Source organism: Miniopterus schreibersii (assembly GCF_964146895.1).
Source record: "Miniopterus schreibersii genome assembly, chromosome: 6".
Classification (NCBI taxonomy): Eukaryota; Metazoa; Chordata; class Mammalia; order Chiroptera; family Miniopteridae; genus Miniopterus; species Miniopterus schreibersii.
The window spans coordinates 42,765,622-42,784,903 of NC_138107.1; the positions used below are offsets into that span (position 1 = coordinate 42,765,622).

Here is a 19,282-nt window from a genome sequence, read left to right on the forward strand (position 1 = left end):
CCAACTTAAATGCCTGTTCCTCTGAGCCCTCTGCAAAACACAGCAGCAAACACATGCAGGCAGTCATGGATATGTAGAAGTCAGTTCGACAGAATAATTAAGGCACCAAAGGAGTCAGCCCTGAGAAAGGCATCTTTACCTGTGTGCTCGTTCATTATCCAGAAACTAGAGGAAGTGTCCTGTCATCCTCTGGTAGTTAATGCACCTGCAGAGCTGACACCTTCTTCCGATAACGCGGGGTCTAGAGCAGTGCTGACGAGATGTATCAGAAAATCTTTTTCAGGTTAAAGCCCACTGTCGTCAGAACTTCTGACGAGTGTTGTAAAAACACGGGTAATTAAGTGGTACGAAAAAGTGGGTCATACACCGCTGAGATACAACCACACCGCCCCCAAACAAGACTCCAAATGACTGTGCTGTGACAGGGTAGGAGGGGTCTGAACACAGCGAAAGCAAAACTTTTATGTGGTGAGGAGCGTTTTAGTTTTCACTGGTTTAGGTTAGAGAAAGTTAATTTCAATGTCAACTACGAACCAACTAACTTTTAGCGTGTTCTTGAAATTTGATGACAAACACTGGCTGTTAATGTAATGGGAAATTCAGATACAGTGTCATAAACAGTCCGAGGGACAGTCTCAGACTTAAATGACGTTCCTCCCACCAAAGGGTGAGCACCGTGACTCAGTGAAGCAAGGAGGGCAAATCGAAACTGAAGACCAAGAACCCAGTGCTCAGTATCCACATGAGCATCTCCTCGTGTATGGGATCAAAGTGCTGTGCGCCACCTCCCTCCACCCGGCAGTGAGCGCAATCTCGGCTGTTCATCAGAGCGCCCTTTGGCTGCTGTGGGAAAGGCAAAATGCAGCTCTCTGAATGGAACACAGTCGTCGCCCCTCACTCGAGAGACACAGAAATGTCAATGCAAGTCAATACAGAGTCTCTGTTATATGCAAGGACAGAAAGGATGCGAAGGGATGTAGAGAACCTAGAAGAAACTGCTTTCAAAGAACCTACGTCTTGTAGAGAGGATGATAAGACCTAGTCGTACCCAATGCCAAATACAGATAATTTTTAAGACAAAAATCTCTTCAAGCAGCTGCTTGCTATATATATACTTCATCTGGGTTTTCTTTCAGTGCTCCAAGCCCTTCCTGTCCTTGGCTCAGTGCTAGGATTCATCCTGATCCAGAGCCCTAGCACTCTCCAAAGGAAGGCAGAGATGGCAGCACAACCCAGGGAGCACCAGGATTCTGAGGAGACACCTCTCTGAAGGGAGATAAAGGATGCAAAGTGGAAGGAAACCTCTCTGGTTCACAGCACATGCAGGGATGTATTTGAATCACATTTTGTTAGCATTAGGCATAAAATCAGAATTTTATTGGCGTCCATACTGTTTGGATTATGGAGGATGGGGAATGGGGAAATCTGGCTAATCAACCTTTTCCATTTCTGCCAAATTGCCTTAGAGTATGCTGATTACAGATTTTTAAGTAACTGGAATGCCATCGGTTGACCTAACACTAAAGCAATTTTATTATACGTAATTGAATCTTCTTTTATGATTCCAGAGACCCACTAGGATCTTACAGGACCACTCAATAATCATTTTTATTGATACAATGTAGAAATGAAAAGAAGAGTTAATCGCGATTTCCACTGGATAAACATACCAGTGAATCCACACAGGTATCTGTTCTGACAAGGATTGATTAATGTAATTTGAAGGGAGAAAAAGAAGCAACTAGAAGATTGTTGTCCTAGAAAATGATGTCTAAAGTCATCATTCCTAAGCTCCACTAACTTGTGGGATGTAATCAGTCCTGAGGACAGCAGGTCCTGGAATAACGTCGTTTCATTCAACGTCCTTTCGTTGTAACATTGATGAGATGCTGTAGGAACTTAACTCTTGTTTATATCAACTACCCTATGGTAAAACTGACTTCGTTACACGCAGTTCTGCTTAAAGTCACAGAACATTTGGAATTAAGTTGATTAACTGAACTCTGAAAAAATACACAAAAGAATGAGTTACCATGTAGATTGTATCTAGGTAGCTGGATTATTGGTAATTTATTTTCTTCTTTATCCTATTCTATTATTTTATAAATTATGTGTACAAACATTACTGCCTTTACAATCAGGAAAATAAAGGTACTTCTGTTTTGATAAAAAAGAAAGTTAATTTTTCTCTGATTCTGCTCTTTCTAATAATTAAGACCACTTAAGATATGAGACTCAGTTTAATAATCTGTCCTGGTGACAAATCAGATGTGAAATAAAGCAAAAATCTGCTAGAAACAATAGATTATAATCTTCTAGTTAGACACCCTGAGGACTGTAAATCCTGCTACACTGCAGTGCTTCGCAAATATTGTTTGGGAGCAGAAGAGCAGAAGCTCAGGCGCCAGGATGCTCACAAGGATCAGCTGAACAGGGTATCCCTTGGAAGAGTGTGGTGCCATTCCCCTGGGATAAATCACAGCTTAGAGACAGGTGTTACTTTGCTAGTGACAAGTGTATCCAAAAAAAGAGCACACAAATAATTTCTAAAAAACAGAAGACTGGAAATTAGAATAATTTGATATACTATTTGTGCTACAACTGATAGCTCTTGGTAAGCAGCTTTACATATGCATGGCTGAGTTTATTTGGAGACTCACAGGGAATATCATTTGGAATTTTTGCTTCATATATTACTGTATATTACCATATCATGCATCATTCCTATTTGCACAATTAGTGTATATGCAGATAATGAAAATTAATTTGGATGATGCCTTGAGCAGAACATAACTGGGAAACAATATGTTTCAAATAATCCTGTCATACATTCTAAAAAAACCCAATAGAATTGACTTCAAAACCATGCCAATGGTTCCCTAATGACTATAGGAGCCAAGTATATATGTTCATGAAGTTATTTTATGTATAACTCAATATCACAACCGTTAGAGGGCTTCCAAACGTAATAAACAGAATAAACATTAAAAAGATTTCTGAAATTTAAACTCTGGCACTGGAAAGGTGGTAAATGCCAAAACTTGCACAGTTTCTCAAGAAGAATAAAAATGAATGGTATATTTTTCAATCCTACGTCAACATTTTTAGGTTATTATCAAGGCATGAAAATGGGTGCAATAAAACCTCAGTGAACTAAACCTATTTCAGGACAAGAAGATTTTTTGTTTTTGTTTCAATTTTCTGGTTAATTGACAGCTGGAAAATGCTTTCTGTTGAAAATCTCCCCAAGGCAGTCTTTTCCTAGTTATGAAACTTGTAACCATTCCGATGGTTCAGCAGGTCAGTGTCTTCAGCTGCAACTACCCTCCAGGGTACAGCTATTCTCCACCTTTACTGAACCAGAGCTGTCTTGTTTTCTGAACCTTTATCTCTGAAAAAGGGAAGTGGGATGTGTGGGGTAGGGTGGAGTGTGTGGGAGGGCGTGGGGTGGGGGTGGGGAAATAGGAAGGGCAGTTAATTCGGGGTTCTGGTTAATTGGGTTCCAGGTAGCTAAGCCATCACTAAACATGAACTCAGTGTCTGGAACCAGGCACATCTGATTGCTAGGAAGCGTGAGAGCCTCAAGGAGAGCCTCCAAGGGCATGTCTGTTGGCATTCTCTACCTTATATCATCGCGTCTGGGTGACAATTGGTTTGCTGGTCTTCTCTAGAAGTGTCAGTGTGTCCATCTAAACTCATGAGGCTGAATTAATTTTGATTCAATTCTATATCCATGTCATTTCATCTGAAGAGTAGGGTGCTGGTAGCTATGTGTGGATGCCAAGGAGAAATAAGCACTTAGTTTTCTCTCTCTGACACTTGCTGATCTGGATTTGTTTTTTCGTAAAAACTTTACTTTCAGCTTTTTTTATACCTTAGCAGCTCCCTGTGAAACCTTTGAAACCTTGGTCGCTTTGCCCTGTTCTCCATCACCTAAGTGAAGAGCATGGCGAGCTTATTTCTAACAGGTTGGGAAAGTCTGGGGTGGGAATGAAGCGACTAATTTATATATATTGTACTTTAACTTTGATGGCCTTATTTTACCTCTTCTTTAGTTATACCTTTTCCTTAAGTGAAATACACACACATATATACACATGTATGTAGACATATATAACATGTACACATAGGAATATAAACAATCTTCATGTCTTAAGGAGAAAGTGAGATAATTTAGGACAGGTTTCTGAGCTTTTTGAAACTATGAACCCTTATGCATACTTTTCAGAAATTATAGTCCCTGGTCATACCCAGATGAAGGCCTGAAAGTAGTAAAAGAAACCTGGGGAGAAAGCATGGCTACTAAGCCCCATGATCGTTCTCCAAGGTCAGCTTTCAGGAAACATAGAATAAAAAGCAAACTCCCCAAAAATGTAAGGCCCGAATGGACTACCTTAATGGGTCCAATACCGCATATTCCTCACAGGATTGCAGGTCGCTCACTAAACTGTCCTGTGATTTGTACAGTAATACCCAATACCACAGAGATTTGGTGATGGGGGATAAACTATACTTCATTTGGAATTTTATAATAATTTGAGGCCCTACTGGAGGAGAACTATGTGTATTAGTTTTCTTTCAAAGTTTCCATTTTCTCTTAGGCTTCCATCTTGTTCCTGCCTCCATGTCCACATCCATGGATCAAGACCTGTCATGTGCCACAGCTATGTACACGGCCCCATAACCACGTGTGTGCTGGGGCACCGTGCCTGGCCTTGTTCATGAGCACACGATTCTGATGAACTGGAGCAGCCCCCCCGAAGGAGTGCAGGTGGGGACACTGTCCCGCTGTCACAGTGAAGCTGTTTCCTATACGTGTAAAGGGCATTTTGGTAGAGATTACAGTTGTTTATGGCATTTCCCCCAGTAGTTTATGAAAACTGTGTCCTTGCCTCGATAGGAAACCCATTCCTAATACTAAAGTAGGACATTTTGCAGATCCCTCAGCCTGGCCCAAAAGTATGAGGTCTGCAGGGGGTGTGAGGGACATGGCCATCCATCCAAGCTGTTGCATCCCTGTCGAGCACTAGGTTAGTGATTCTGCACAGCATTCTCAGAAGGAAAGTGATCTCTGGTATCCATATTTTTTATTGTGTTAAAATATACATAACATAACATTTACCATTTTAGCGATTTTTAAGAGTCCAGTTCAATGGCATTAAGTACATTCACACTGTTGTGCAACCATCCCCACCCAGCCATCTCCAGAACTTTTTCTTCTTCCCAAAGTGAAACTCTGTCTCCATTAATCACTAACTGCCCATTCCCCTCTATTCCTAGGCCCAGCAACCATCATTCTACTTTTGGACTACGGATTTGACTATTCTAGGTGCCTCACATAAGTGGGGATCATACAGTATCTGTCCTTCTGCGTCTGGCTTATTTCACTTAGTATCTACATGGTTCATGCATGTTGTAGCATGTGTCAGAATTTCATCTTTTTAAGGCTGAATAACATTCTACAGTATATATACACCACATTTGCCTCATCCACTCGCCTACTGATAGGTATGAGGGTTTCCTCCACCTATGACTATTGTAAATGCTGCTGCTATAAACACAGTGTACAAATAACTTTAAACCCCTGCTCTCACTTCTTTTAGGTAAATATCCAGAAGTGGAGTTGCTGGATCATGTAGTAATCCTAGGTTTAATTTTCTGAGGAACTGTCATACTATTTGGTATTCAGTTATTTTCACACGCACGGAATTTCGGAGTTGCTCTAAGCACTAGGTGACTTACAGTGCTTCACCTGAGGGCACAGGGAGCGATCCAGGCAGGTGAGCCAGGTCCTGCAGGAGCTTGAAGCCCCGATTACCTGAGGCATCACAGGAGCCTTCTTCCTTCCTTGGCCTGCGGTTATGAAGTGGCACACAGAGTCATCCTACAGGAACGCCTGATGCGTAAATGTGGACACTCACAGATGCCAAAGTGGGAGGGGCATTACCAAGCAACTGATCCAACCCACTTCTTTCCCTTCATAGTGAAGGCACTTTATAAACTGAAAACCTTCTTTCCAAGAATGCTGTGCAGAATAACTAATTAGTGCTTGACAGAGATGTTTTAGTTTGTGAGGGTAGAGCAATAATAGATAATTGCATCACTCACAACTCTGTCAGCCCTAATATCAGCCCTTCTACCCTTTGGACAGCCCCTGAATAGCTTTGAATTAATTCCTTATAGAACTCTTTCATCATAAGTCACTTTTTTTGTCTTCTTTTTCTGATTTTGTGATTTTTATTTTAAACATATGCACTTAAATCTATCTCTAGGATTTGGGGCTCTGCTAATGTTTACGCAATAGGTATGCTCCTTCATTACATAGCTGCTTGGGAACTGCTTTATTAACAGTGATTATTCTCAATTCCAGAGAATTATAATAAAAGCACTGTAAGTCCTCAGTGATATTTTGAATGATAGCATTTACCATACCCAAGGAAAATGCTATAAATCACAGTGATTACCTACAGATTTAAAATGCCCAGAAGTTTCTCAAACATTTTCTGGACAGCATCACTCATGTTATTTTTACATGCACATCGACTCAATGGAACAAAAGAAAAAAATGTTTAAAATTCCTACAATGAAAGCTTAGAAAAGTACAAAATGCATATATATTCACAGGCACATATGTACATTTCCATGAATGCTCACATACATCGAAGTACATATTTGTTAAGCCAAGCTCTTCTACTCTTTTCTATTAACATGGAATCAATTATTCTTGTCCTCAGCAGAAAGGTGACCGGCTTGTTCCAAAGCTGAAGCAATAACATGCTGATCCTCACAACAGGTCAGTCCTGAGAACTTACAACCCCATACAAACCTGAACTAGCTGACTTGGTCTTTCTGGTTTTTTAGAGGTACCCCCCTTCTCACATGTTTTGTAAAATCAAGTCACAGTTAAGTGTATGAGGGGGAGGGATATTAGGATGATTCACTCTGAAGGAGAGCAATGTATTTCCCACCCCAGGAAAAGAAAGCATTTCTCTTTAAAGTGTGTCTAAAAGTCCAACAAGCAAATTTACAAAAGGAATGTCGCTGTCATTTTAGCCTAATAACAGCACTGTTAGTCACCCCTGTTGAAAACCAAGGGCGATGAATGACTGGTACTAGTGACTCTGGAGGAAAATTGTCAGAATAATGACATCGACTTGGCTGGACTTCAAATGTGACGGTGATGAGAGGACTTTAAAATTCTCTGAGAGATGAGTCAATGTGTTAAGGGAAGTACTAAATATATTAATTTAGTGATGTTTAGTACTAAATATTTAATATGCTTTTTTACCTTTAACATTCCTCCTCTCAGTCACATGAGCTAAAGCAGTGATTCTCAGAGTGGGGTCCTTGGATCAGCTCTATCAGCATCACTTGGACACTTGTTAGAAAAGCAAATTCCCAGCCCACCCCAGATCTACGAAATTAGAAATTCTGGACACAAGGCCGAGCAAGCTGTCCTGTAACAAGCCCTCTATATAATAGTGATGCAAGCTCAAGTTTAAGAACCACTAAGTGAAGGCACCACCAATACTCAGAATCTAACTAACCCCAGCTCCCTTCCTCAATTCTAATTCTCAAGAAGCTTTGTTAAAAGAAAAGTCATGCATGTGTGTTTGAGTTATTAGTTATTTTCACCTAAGAAAATGTTTACTATTGTTTGGTTTGAGAAAAGAAATCTTAATCAAAACTTACATGTAATTTTTCCAGGTCCTGTGCTGGCTTTGAGTCTTAGGATGTAGGGAACTGGGCAGAGGGAGAGATGAGAAGGCTGCAGCAATCCATTCAGACATGGACCCCAAGGCTTTGTGGGGCAACCTTGTGACAGGTCAGCGAGTGTCCACCTGGTTGGGGAGGAAGAGTTGTCCATTAGCAGAGTGAGCCTTGCATGTTAGCGTTTCCCCTCCCTCTTGCCATCCTGCTCTTCCTTGCCCTCTGAACTATGACCTCTAAGCTAACTTACTGTGCCTCTGGCTGTGTGCTCCTTCATCGCATCCACATAAACAGAACATGATGAAACAGCCTATGGTATTATGGCTGGGCTCAGCCTCGGTGGAAGCCCTATTCCCCGAGTATTTCCTCCAGGTGAGCATCCCTCACCAGGTGCTGCCCTGAGCCCCAAAGCAGCTTGGAGACAGGTCAATAACTCCTTTATTTCACCTCATGAATGTTTTCTTTCAACAAATCAGAACACCTTGGTTTAAAAGACACATGTGGCTGCAGTAACAAGGCATCGCAAGAAGCAAATGATAAATTCGAGAATTCTGACTGAAATGAAATGATTCTCTGATGCCTCAATATGTTTATTTTTAAACAAATATGACTTATTTTTTTCTGATGCTAAATTAGTGCATGCCTATTGTAGACCATTTGGAAAACACAGAAAAGCATAAAGACCAACTGCAACCTTGACACTGATAACTCATTGATGATATTTTGTTGTGTAGATCCACGACCCCATCACTGAAACTCCTGGGCCAGGTATATTTTAGCATTCAGAACGGTTTGAATTTTAGAGAGTATAATGATGGAACTACCGTTTATCACATAATACTCCATCACAGTCTGGAGCAGCACGCTACAAACACATTAAATATTTCTGTGGCAAAACAGATGCATGTTCCTATCAAGTCAGATAAAGCAGAGCCTCACATTAATTCAGGTTAGGTTTTTCTACCAAAGAAGTTACCAAAAATCCCTTTTGATTTTGAAAGCTTTTGGATTCAGAATTGGGAATAAGGGACTGTGGACTAGTATTTTCTTTTCATATATACAAAAATACTCAGAGTTTTGTTTCTAATTTTTCATTCAATATTGTATGAATGTGAGCATTTTCTCACGTTAATTTTTTTTCAAACACATGCCTTTCAATGTTCATGTAAAACTCCATAGAAAAGGGTTTTATTTATTTAGCTATTTCTCTTATTTTTGGAATTACATATTGTTTTCTTTCTTTTTTTGTTTGCTTGTTATTGCCAATAACACTTTGAGGGATATATCTGAATATCACATTGTCTGAATATCTGAATATTTTCTTAGGTAGATTCCTAGAAAAGGAATTATTGGGTTAAATGGTGTAAACTTTAGGGGGCCTGATGACTTTCCAGAAAAGCTGCACCAGTTGAAACTCCTGCCACAGCATGAGTGTGGTTAGTATGTTTAATTGCTCACTTTATCATAAGCACAGAAAAAAATACACTAGCATATTACACATCTTAAAGTTCTAATCAGTGACAACCACATTCAGATTTTAATTTTGTTTTTCTTACACAGAAGATAGTGAACTGTTTTTCACAAAATCAGAGAGTGATGGGATTAATGTAAGTTTGCCATCCAGTTGAACCTCATCAGAGCAGACTGAGTCAGATCTGGGCAATGGAGGCGTTGCCACTTGTCTCTGGGGGTCTTAGCTTGTGCAAAGGGATGAGGGAGTACAGAAATAATTCACACACCATCCTAAAAAGAGAAACTGTCAGCTGCCTATTATCTGTGGGCTTCTGGACTACTGAGGCCTGGTGTTTCCCTTCCCTGGGGTGTTTTCCCATTTCTTGGACATTTTGCTGCTTCTCAGCATGGCCATAAGAGAGCGGAAAGAAGTGTGAAGACAAAGCCAAATCAGAGAAGTCAATCATAACGGCCCTCCTGAGTGCTTACAGTGTGTCAGTGCCGGGGCTGGATTCGTGTGCATTGCCTCATTTAACAGGCAGACCACTAACATAAAAACTGGGGGTGTGGAGTTTGAAAGTATGTGCACCCCCATCAGTCCCTCTTCTACACTAATATGTTGGGAGGAATCAGAGGTTTGGAATTTCAAAGATCTATTCAAGCCTAGTGTTTTGAATGAGTCCAAGATATTTCAATGACCTGATGACTCCAAGTATGGCTGTAAATCATAAACTTTACACCTTTATGCTTTTTTTGTTGTTCTTAGCACCCTCCTCTAATAGCATCTACACAAAGCAGGGAAAACTGGTATAAATAAATTCTTTAAAAATTCTAGATAACAGTAAACCCTCTGAAGGTCTTACTGACAGGAGGGAGGCTGTATCTCGTAGAGTACAATAGAGTTGAGAGTCCATTATATAACAGGGTATACACAGAGAAGACATGAAGACACATACATAATACATACTTTAACATACAAACAAACATACAAACACGAGCTTCCCAAATGTACTATAAATTAGTAATGCTTAATCAGGACTCATAACCCCAAAGGAACTTTATACTCACAGCTTTTCTAAAAATTTTTCTCTTTTCCCTTTATATGCACTTAACCTTACAGGATAATTGGTATAGAGAGCATAACAATTTTTATAAACAAATAAAAGAATATCGAAGAGATATTTGTTATATAGAATGAAATAATTTCACTCTTTCCCTTATCTATAAACTCAGTTTCTGCGTAGTAGGATATAGCATATAGTATAAGATGGCTGAAGTACGGAGAGAGTAAGAGAGATGCAAAAAAATTTTAATTTTATTTTGGAAGTAAGTTAAATTGATTTTCCCAACAATCTTATCTAAAAGTAAGGAATGTTTCTATCAAAATTATCTAAAGACCAAAGAACAAAAGGCTATCAGAAAGTGGACCAGTAACGTCTCTGTGACTTGTCTTTGTAATTGTAATAGCATTCCCCTGTAATCGGGTGTCAAGTGAGTAGAATGGCTTCTAAATGTTTTTGCCATGATCAGCTATATGGTTTATTGTGGAAGTACACCAGGACTATAAGGTGTGAAAAAGAAAAGTGGTAATAAAGGAAATGACCCCTCAAAGAACATACTTTTTTTTTTCCAGAGGGCCTAATTCCTTGTGGGGGTGGGGGTATAAAAAAGGCAAACCACCAGTAATAACAGAAATGATCGCCAGAGCTCTTCAGATACTCAAACTACACAGCTAGCATTTCTAAAGCTAATTACAAATTTGGATTCTCTCATTTTAAATATACTTCGAAGCGGCCCACTTCAGTTTTAATGCTGAACCGAAGTCTGTGCAGTTGGCACATTATCAAAGCAAAAAAAGCATTGCTTGAACAAAGCTGCCACTTCCAATGTCACTAAATTTTCAACTGCAAAATACCACAAGCTCCAAACTAGTTATGCCACGTGGTTATATTCTGTTACATTTACAAGCGTTTATAGTTTCCCAAGCCCTAAGAGACTTAGACCTCTGCTGCTCACTCTAGCTCTATTCTCTCGGGCAGGTCATTCACTGCCTCTGAGTCTCACACAGTTCATAGGTTCCTGTGAGGATTAAATGAAAATGCAGACAAGAGAATTTTTGCAAACTATAAGACATGCATAAAATGTTGGGTATCATTATTCTTTTCACTAACAACTTTGTGAGGCATAAACACATTAACTCTCAGTTCACAGTTAAGAAAACTGACAACAGGAAGATATAGCCGAAAGAAAAAGAAAAATTGAGTTCGGATATTTGAGTTTTAGCTCTGAATTAGTCACGAACTGCCTGAGTGACTCTCTGTGACTTGATTTCTGCAGTAAAAGGAAGGGGTTGGGTAAAATGACTTTATGGTCTTCTTGAGGCCAGTGGTCCTATAAAGTTGCCCCTGGTAGCGACGGGCAGCCTTAAGAAAGACTCTTAGGAAACGGTCCCTTGCGGAGGCTAAGGACGTCACCCACCAATCTGAAGTTGCAGTGTTGGGGCAGGGTGCTTGAGCAGCCTCCTACGCCCAGGTATAAGATAGGCATCAACTAACTCTTTTGCTTGATTAAGGGGAAGTTGGGGACATCCCTACACAAATGGCCAGGGCTCCTGAGACAGAGGAAAGAGCCGCTGGATACGCTTGAAACAGCAGCTCTTTATTAATTAATATAGATATTCACTACTCTAACAACTGGTGTAGCTAAATAAGTATATACTACCGGAATATCAGTGTGACTAATAGCCCCACTGCAGTTTGGCTATCAGTTTCAAAGATAGAGTCACCCTGTGGGCCACCCACCTTTCTTGACTGAGCTCCTACAGTGTCAGAGGGGAGAAGTAAAAGAGCCACTTTTTGTAGTATGAGCGCGCATCATTCTCACATGGAAATTTCACTTTAAAAAGGCTGGGGCCACTAACTGAGGTCTTACTAGTGATATGTCTCAGTGCTAATTCAGCTGCCTGTGATGAGGAAAACATTCACGATCGGTGCCGTCCAACATGGCAGCCACGAGCCACATGTGGCTATCGAGCACTTAAAAGATGCCTGGTGCAACTGAGGAACTGAATTTTAAATTGTAATCAACTTAAATGAATTGAAATTCAAATGCCACTTGTGGTTAGTGGTTACCCTATTGGGCAGTGCAGCTCCAGGTAGGCTGCCTCACATACTAGTTTTCTTGGATGTATTTCAGGCCCCAGAAGCCCATAGGCCATTAGCCATTCGTTCACCAGGTATTTGCTGACCTCCTCCTGGTTGCTGGGCACCATTTATGTGTCTCAAAACAGTGATGAAGAAGAGAGCCATGGGCACCTTGCCTTCATGGTGTTTCTCAGCTAGACTGATTTCCAAAGACCTCGCAAAACCTTGAAGGGTTTCTCACCAGACTGCTCTTAGGAAAAGGTGGGTGAGGAGATATGGTAATGCTCCACTAAGCATGAAAGCACTGCTCTTTCATTTCTCCATCTTTACTGTTAGAGAAGCCGGGGGAAAGTTTAAAAAAGAGATAGCTGAATGGTCACTATTCATTCACTTACAAGTAAAGTAGCATATCCCAGATACGAGAAATTATCTGTAAGTAATTTCCTCTTTCACAAACTTAAATTTACTTAAAAGAAAAAGTCAGTGGGACCTGCATTCTCAAGCTAAGAAAAAAGTAAATGGTATTTAATTACGGCAATAGTCCTAAAAAGTATAAATGAGTCTCCAGCTGCAAGTGGTGGGCAAAGGAAAGTTTATCCCAATTAGCTGTGAAACGATCAGGTTTTCTAGAAGGTACTTCTGGTACAAGTCAGGCTGATTGCATTCTTCATCCCTATAACTCAACTCTTAGCTAAGATTTTCTTAGGGGCTTTCATGGGATTTGATGAGCAAAGTCCTATTTGCTTTTTCCCGGAAAACTACAGGTGGAGGTATTTTCATCTACATCACAAATCTAATACCAACAACATAATTTCTAAGAAACGTAAGAGTGGTTTGATTTAATGTTTTTCTGATTTCCAGCACTGCTTCCCATGAATCTCTGTTGTCAATTCTCTCCTATCCTAATCACCTCTTCCTACCTTACTGGGATTTAAAGCAATACAAAGAAAAGAAGACAAAATATTCAGAACTGGTTCATACTCTTGTTTGAACCTGAATCAGGTGTGCCTAAATGTAAACAGGCAGGGACATCATGTTCCAGGAACAGTGTTTTTAAGCTAATTTTCTCCATTGTGCTTATACTATCACTGAGGTGAAACCTTCACCGAGCAAAACAAGCTGACTTTGCTCAGCATCCCAAAAGGTTGTACTTGGATGACACCAATGAGCCAATCTGACTTTCTGGCTTCAAAATGCCTTTCTGGTCCCCCTGCCCAAAGTCACACTCTTGATTTTTAGAGCTAATAAACGACTCTCGCACACCTCCTTACCTACCTACCTACACAATACACACACACACACATCACTCTCTTTCCCCTGGATTGAGTAGAAAAATAAATCACAGTGATCAGAAAACAAAATAAGAGTTCAAAACTTAATTCTAAAAATACAAATTGCATTTAGAGACTCTCACCTGCTAGGGGCTCAAGTCTCAAATGTTCCGTTGGTCCCATGCTGTATAAAAATATTACTAAAAATTTGGTGACAGATCTCGTAATAAACCTGCTGTGAGCGGCCCTTGAGTCCTTATTCATACTCAGAAACACTAAGTGGAGGAGTCACACACCATTTTACAGCCAGAAGGGCTTTCAAATGAAAGGGGTCCATTGATGTTAATTTTTTGGAAACTACAGAGATGAAAAATTTTAAAAACCTACATTTCAAAGAGAGTTTAAATAGTCACTTGTGTAAGGAAGAGACCTCTGAATCAGTCTTGTGGCTTTTGTGTTTTGTTCTACTGGCATGGGAAGGTAATGCAAGAAAATGGCTTTTTTAATTTTTTAAGTTTTTTATTCTGCAACAGAGAAAGAACTGGGGAGATTTGGCCATTTCAGACAGGATGGAGAAAACTAAGATAAAACAGCTCTGAAAGTTTCCACTTACACATTTCAGGTGCTGGGACCAAGTTATTCTAGGTGGGAGAACCACAGCCAGAAAATTTACTTCTTTGATATTCAAAGTGTTTAAATTCCCAAAATACAGTGAAGAGCTTGTTCAGATTTTCACCTGTATCAAAACAGGATGATGCAATCAGAACTACTTGTCACTGATAATTTGGAAAAGAAAAAGCTAAAAAGAAACAAGTGTTGCCCTGGCCGGGTCACTCAGTTGGTTGGAGCATCATCCTGATAAACCAAGGTTGTGGGTTTGATCTCTGGTCAGGGCACATACAAGAAGCAACCAATGGATGCATAGATAAGTGGAACACCAAATTTATGTTTCTCTCGCTCTTTTTCTCTCTCTCAAAAATCCATTTAAAAAAAAAGAAACAAGCATTGAAAAAATACAACCTGAAATTAACTTTTGAATTTCTGTAGACTTCATATTATGTAAAATGGAATACTGGCCTGTATTTATTATAAATAATAATAATAATAACAATTTCCATTTACTGAAACTTCTATGTGCTAGGAGCTGTGCTAGGAATTTTACAGGTATTATTAGACCATACGGTGGATGAGAGAGCCATGACTCAGAGAGGCAAAGTGCCTTGCCTACGGTCACATTCATGTAAAGGGGATGACATGAAGCTAGTCCATGCCCTCCTGATTCTAAAGGCCACCCTTTTCCACTGCCATCCACCACCATTTGGGAGACTACATCCCTCTTTCCAAAGGAAACATAACCTCTTTTATATATGCTGCTAGTAAAATGTCAAAGTAAGGTAATAAAGCTTCGGGTCCTACAGCAATTTAATTATTTGTGTAAAAGGAGTTGATTAGCTTGTTAGTACTAACGTGATTATATTTCCTGAAGTATATTAAAATTAATTTTTTTGAGTGCAGTTTCTTAAAAAAAGGTACTATCAGGTATCTTATTAAATATGACCCAGATCATTCTCTGAAGGTCAATTATAAGCCTGGGATACCTGTCCTTAGTCACAGAGTAACACCACTGAAAACACTGTATCAGGCATTTCACTCTGGGTCCTGGTCTTTAAAGAGCATCACCACTCCTGCAATGCCTAAGCAGAAAATGCCTGAAGTAGGTTCCAGTGTGGCATTTTATTCAAAATACCAGATTTTCCATCCTTACGTCAAAGATCATGCACGAAATCATGCAGAGAGTGACCAAGTTTATTTGCAGGAGTGCTGATGGGCATGCGTTGCAAGGGCTGCCTGTCAACTTAGTAAAGGGCAGTTTCTTGAGAACTCGGGTGGGCATCTACAGTGCCTGACTCCTCCCAGGTTCAATGCTTGACCTGGGCTCTTGAGGGCTCTTTGCTTCCTTCTCCATATCTGACAGCTTTGCCCCGCTGTGTGCTTCACCTATCAGCCAGAAGATCTGCAAATTCCTATTCCTTCCTGGGGAGCTGCACATGCCTGCCAGCCTCGCCTGCCAGCCTCATCTGCAGGCGCCCCTTGACTTCCAAGTTGCATAAGTGGGTCTCACACAAGGCAAGTTGCTGCTGGATTGTCCCCATGGGGTCCACACAGAGCTGATCACCGCAGCAGGGGCGAGGGCTGCAAGCCTGGCCAACGACCCTGAAGACGTGAGGCGTGTGGTTTCTAAGAGGAGTGTGAAGCACCATTTCAGGGAAGGGCATGACCATCATCCCTGCTGTCCAGCCCCAACAGTTATCTTTGATTTTCTCTCTCCCTCTCACTTCTAACATCTAATCCATCAGCAAGTGCTTTGATTCTATCTTCGACTTAGATCTCAAATCTGCCCATTCCTGGTCGTCTCTGTTGCCATCACCATTACTTCTCACCGGGCTCTCAGCTAATGTCATGGCAACTGGCTTCTCTATTTTCAATCCCCTCCTGGCATCAAGTGTCCCCAAGACCACCCCAGGTTGGGTGATTTCCTAAGAGACTCACAGGACCGAATGTGTATGAAAGCTTTTGTTAGAGGACATGTAACCCCCTTCCCCTGAAGTTTATTTTCTACCTGTCTTTTCCTTCAATCTATCTTTCGTACTCACGGCTACGATTTATTACAGCCAGATCTTATCTGCTCCCAGCTCGAACCCTGCCAGGAGACCGGCCACACAGCTGCCCTCCTCCGCCCCTCCAGCTGCCATCTCCCCACAAGACCTCCTCTCCCACACAGGCTCTGCCTTCCTGCAGCTTCTTCCTCACACGACAAACTCAGCTTCTCTCTCTGGATTTACAGTCTTCACGTTGCTGCCACCATCTGCCTTGCATAAAAATCAGTCAGGCTTAATCTTGCTGTGGTCACATACATTCAGAGAATCTGGGGCTGCAGCCCCGAATGCCTCTGTACCCACAGCCACGTGGTGCCGTGAGGGCCAAGTCCCGCCTGATGTCCCAGCCCTCTAACTCAGGTCTCCTCCATTCCCATTTCCAAGCTCACAGCGGATTCTTGGTGGACTGAGGAAGAGAAGGAATGGGGAACAGAGAAGAGCGAAAGTAAGAAGTGGCAGAAGCTGCTGTGTGTACACACGGGGGGCTGTGTTTGTCCATATGGATTTTATACTGTTCTGCAGACCTTTAAAAAATTTTCTTCATAGCCGACAGATCAGCAGAACTGAAAGGACCTTGGAGATCAACGAGTCCAACCTCCTCATTTTACTAATGAGGAAAGGAAGGAAAAATGGAGAAAGCATCTATTGAGGGGGCTTATCACCTGCTTTGGATACACAGTCCCAGGTCTCACAGCCAGTGAGTGAGTGCAGAGTTGGGACCACACAGTACTTAAATGAGAATTTTCATCCCACACGTTTACTTACATATTCATATTGCACATAGGAAAGGGCTTCACCTTTAACGTATAAAGGTATTTGGAATTCCCATCTCAAAAGGAAAATGGTTTTTCCCTCTGTATTATCCAATACATTTTTTTTTATAGTGGTCAAATATGCAAAACATAAAAATTTACTATTTTAACCATTTTCAAGTGTGCAGTTTCATGGAATTGAAATACACTCACTTTGTTGTACAACTATCACTGCTATCCAATCCAACACATTTTTAAGTGAGTATTTTCTGAACAGTAAAATCAAAATAAGATTGAAGGACCTCCCCCCCAAAAAAGATCGAAGGAAAAGACAGGTAGAAAATAAACTTTTGTGGGGGTTCCATTCATCTCACACAAACTTTCATACACATTATGTTCTCTGTGACCTACTCTCCATCCTTCCCCTAGTCTTGAAAGTGGAATTGTGAGAATGCTGGTCACCAGGTAAAAGGTAGCTTTTATTGTTTCCCTAGGATCTGTAGTATTGTATCAGCTTACAAAAATGTTGCGCAAACCAGGACACCACCACTTTCCACGCCTCCTCCATAAAAGGACAAGTTACACAGTATTTCTTGGAAAGACAGGCATTTACCAATGCACTACATCTAGATGGAGCTGTCTCCGCTACTCCAGTCTGTTTCTAAGCAGGGTTTAAAAGTGTTGGCACAGAGCACAAAGAATGTCCCTTGGCTATTTAGCATTTAGTTCAACTCCACAATATATTTAGCAAGATTTCTTTTTTTTCCCCCTTCCCTTCTCGATTTAATGACCTCAAATGTACCAACATCCTGTCTTACCTAATCCCCTAACAAGTTCGATCAAATGCCAGGACAGAAACAGACAGCACTGCAGGCAGTGAGATCATTCGCTAAGAATTCATTTTTATTCCAAAAATTAGGAGTGCCAGACCATATAACACAATCTATCACACAGCCAGAAAATTAGCCTGGCACCTGAAGAGAAACATCTAAACTCATTTTTAAAAACCTTTCTCCTGCTGTAGTCCATTTAACAACCTGATGATGCTCTCCCCAGAAAAAGATGCCCAGACACAAAACCTTTCACCATAGCAGGAAGGAAGGGTTCAGGGACTCTTAGAAATCTGTGACCCCTAGAAATCCATGAACCCAGGTTAAAACCCCCTGCTGTGACTGAACTCCAACAAGAGTTCACTTGTCCACGGGCCCCTGTACTGAGTGAGTCCTGGTCCCTGGAGCATCCCTGGGTGACATTTTCTGGTGCCACTTTAGTCTCTGGATGAGAAATGACTTTTCTTGTTTTGGCTTTAGGAACATCCGCACATGGCTTCTGGTCAAACTCCCTGTCAACACGGCTGAACCTCTCACCCTGTAAGCAGCCACTCTGGTGATACTCATTTTCCTCGTCATCTGCGAGGTGCTTGAAGGCCACCCTGATATTCTTGGGTTCTGCTTTTTAATCTGCTGTCACAGGTCCTGATGTCTGCCCCCTCCACCCTCTGCCTCTTTCCCTGTTGGCCTTTTATGGCACCTTTATAATTAAAAAAATCAAACTTGATTTTTTTTCTTTACCATAAAAGCAACAATCTCCAATTTTGTATTTAAGTACTTTGCTTTTTCTCCAAAAGCATCCTTTAACCTTTCATATCTCTGCCCCTTGGGAATAATATGACCATCGCTCCAAGCAACATGCCCTGTGGTGTCTGTCCAGCTAGAGACAGGGTTTCTGCTCGAGGAGCCATGGGAAGCAAATAACCTGAAATCAGACAGACCCAGTTCCATCCCAACTTCCTAGCTGACTGCCTCTGGCCAACTAATTTAAATGAAAGCTCAGCTTCCCAATATGAAAAAATAGGGATGATTTAGAGTTGTTGTTTTTTAAGGATGATTGAATGAGATGACACAGGCAGTGTTCCCGTGACACAGAAGTCGCCTCGTAAACGGTGATTCCCACCCACCCCCCCAAGTTTTCATTTATGGAATTCAGGATATATTCTGCATTTTAGAAGCAACTCTTGCTACTGTCTATTAGGTAGCCAGGACAACTTATGTTTGCAGTCTTAAGTATGTATCTTTTAAAACAGGTTAATTGAGATATAATTCACATAACATAAAATTCAATGGCTTTTGGAATATTCACAGAGTTGTGCAACCATCACCACCACCACCACCTAATTTCAGAACATCTTCACCCCAAAAAGAAACCTCATACCCATTAGCAGTTACTCTTCATTTCCCCCCTCCCCCAAGTCCTCAACAATAATTAATCTACTTTGTCTCTACAGATTAGCTTATTCT

General features: G+C 40.9%; 1 protein-coding gene across 3 annotated transcripts in view; it reads right to left on the bottom strand.

The window, feature by feature from the left end:
- The window catches only part of BACH2 (BTB domain and CNC homolog 2), a 307,025-nt gene that overhangs the window by 120,853 nt on the left and 166,890 nt on the right, over positions 1-19,282 (bottom strand). For all 3 annotated transcript variants that reach the window (XM_081140753.1, XM_081140754.1, XM_081140755.1), the window contains exon 3: positions 7,693-7,841. The gene's annotated coding sequence lies outside the window, so the exon portion shown is untranslated. The remainder of the gene's footprint in view (positions 1-7,692; positions 7,842-19,282) is intronic.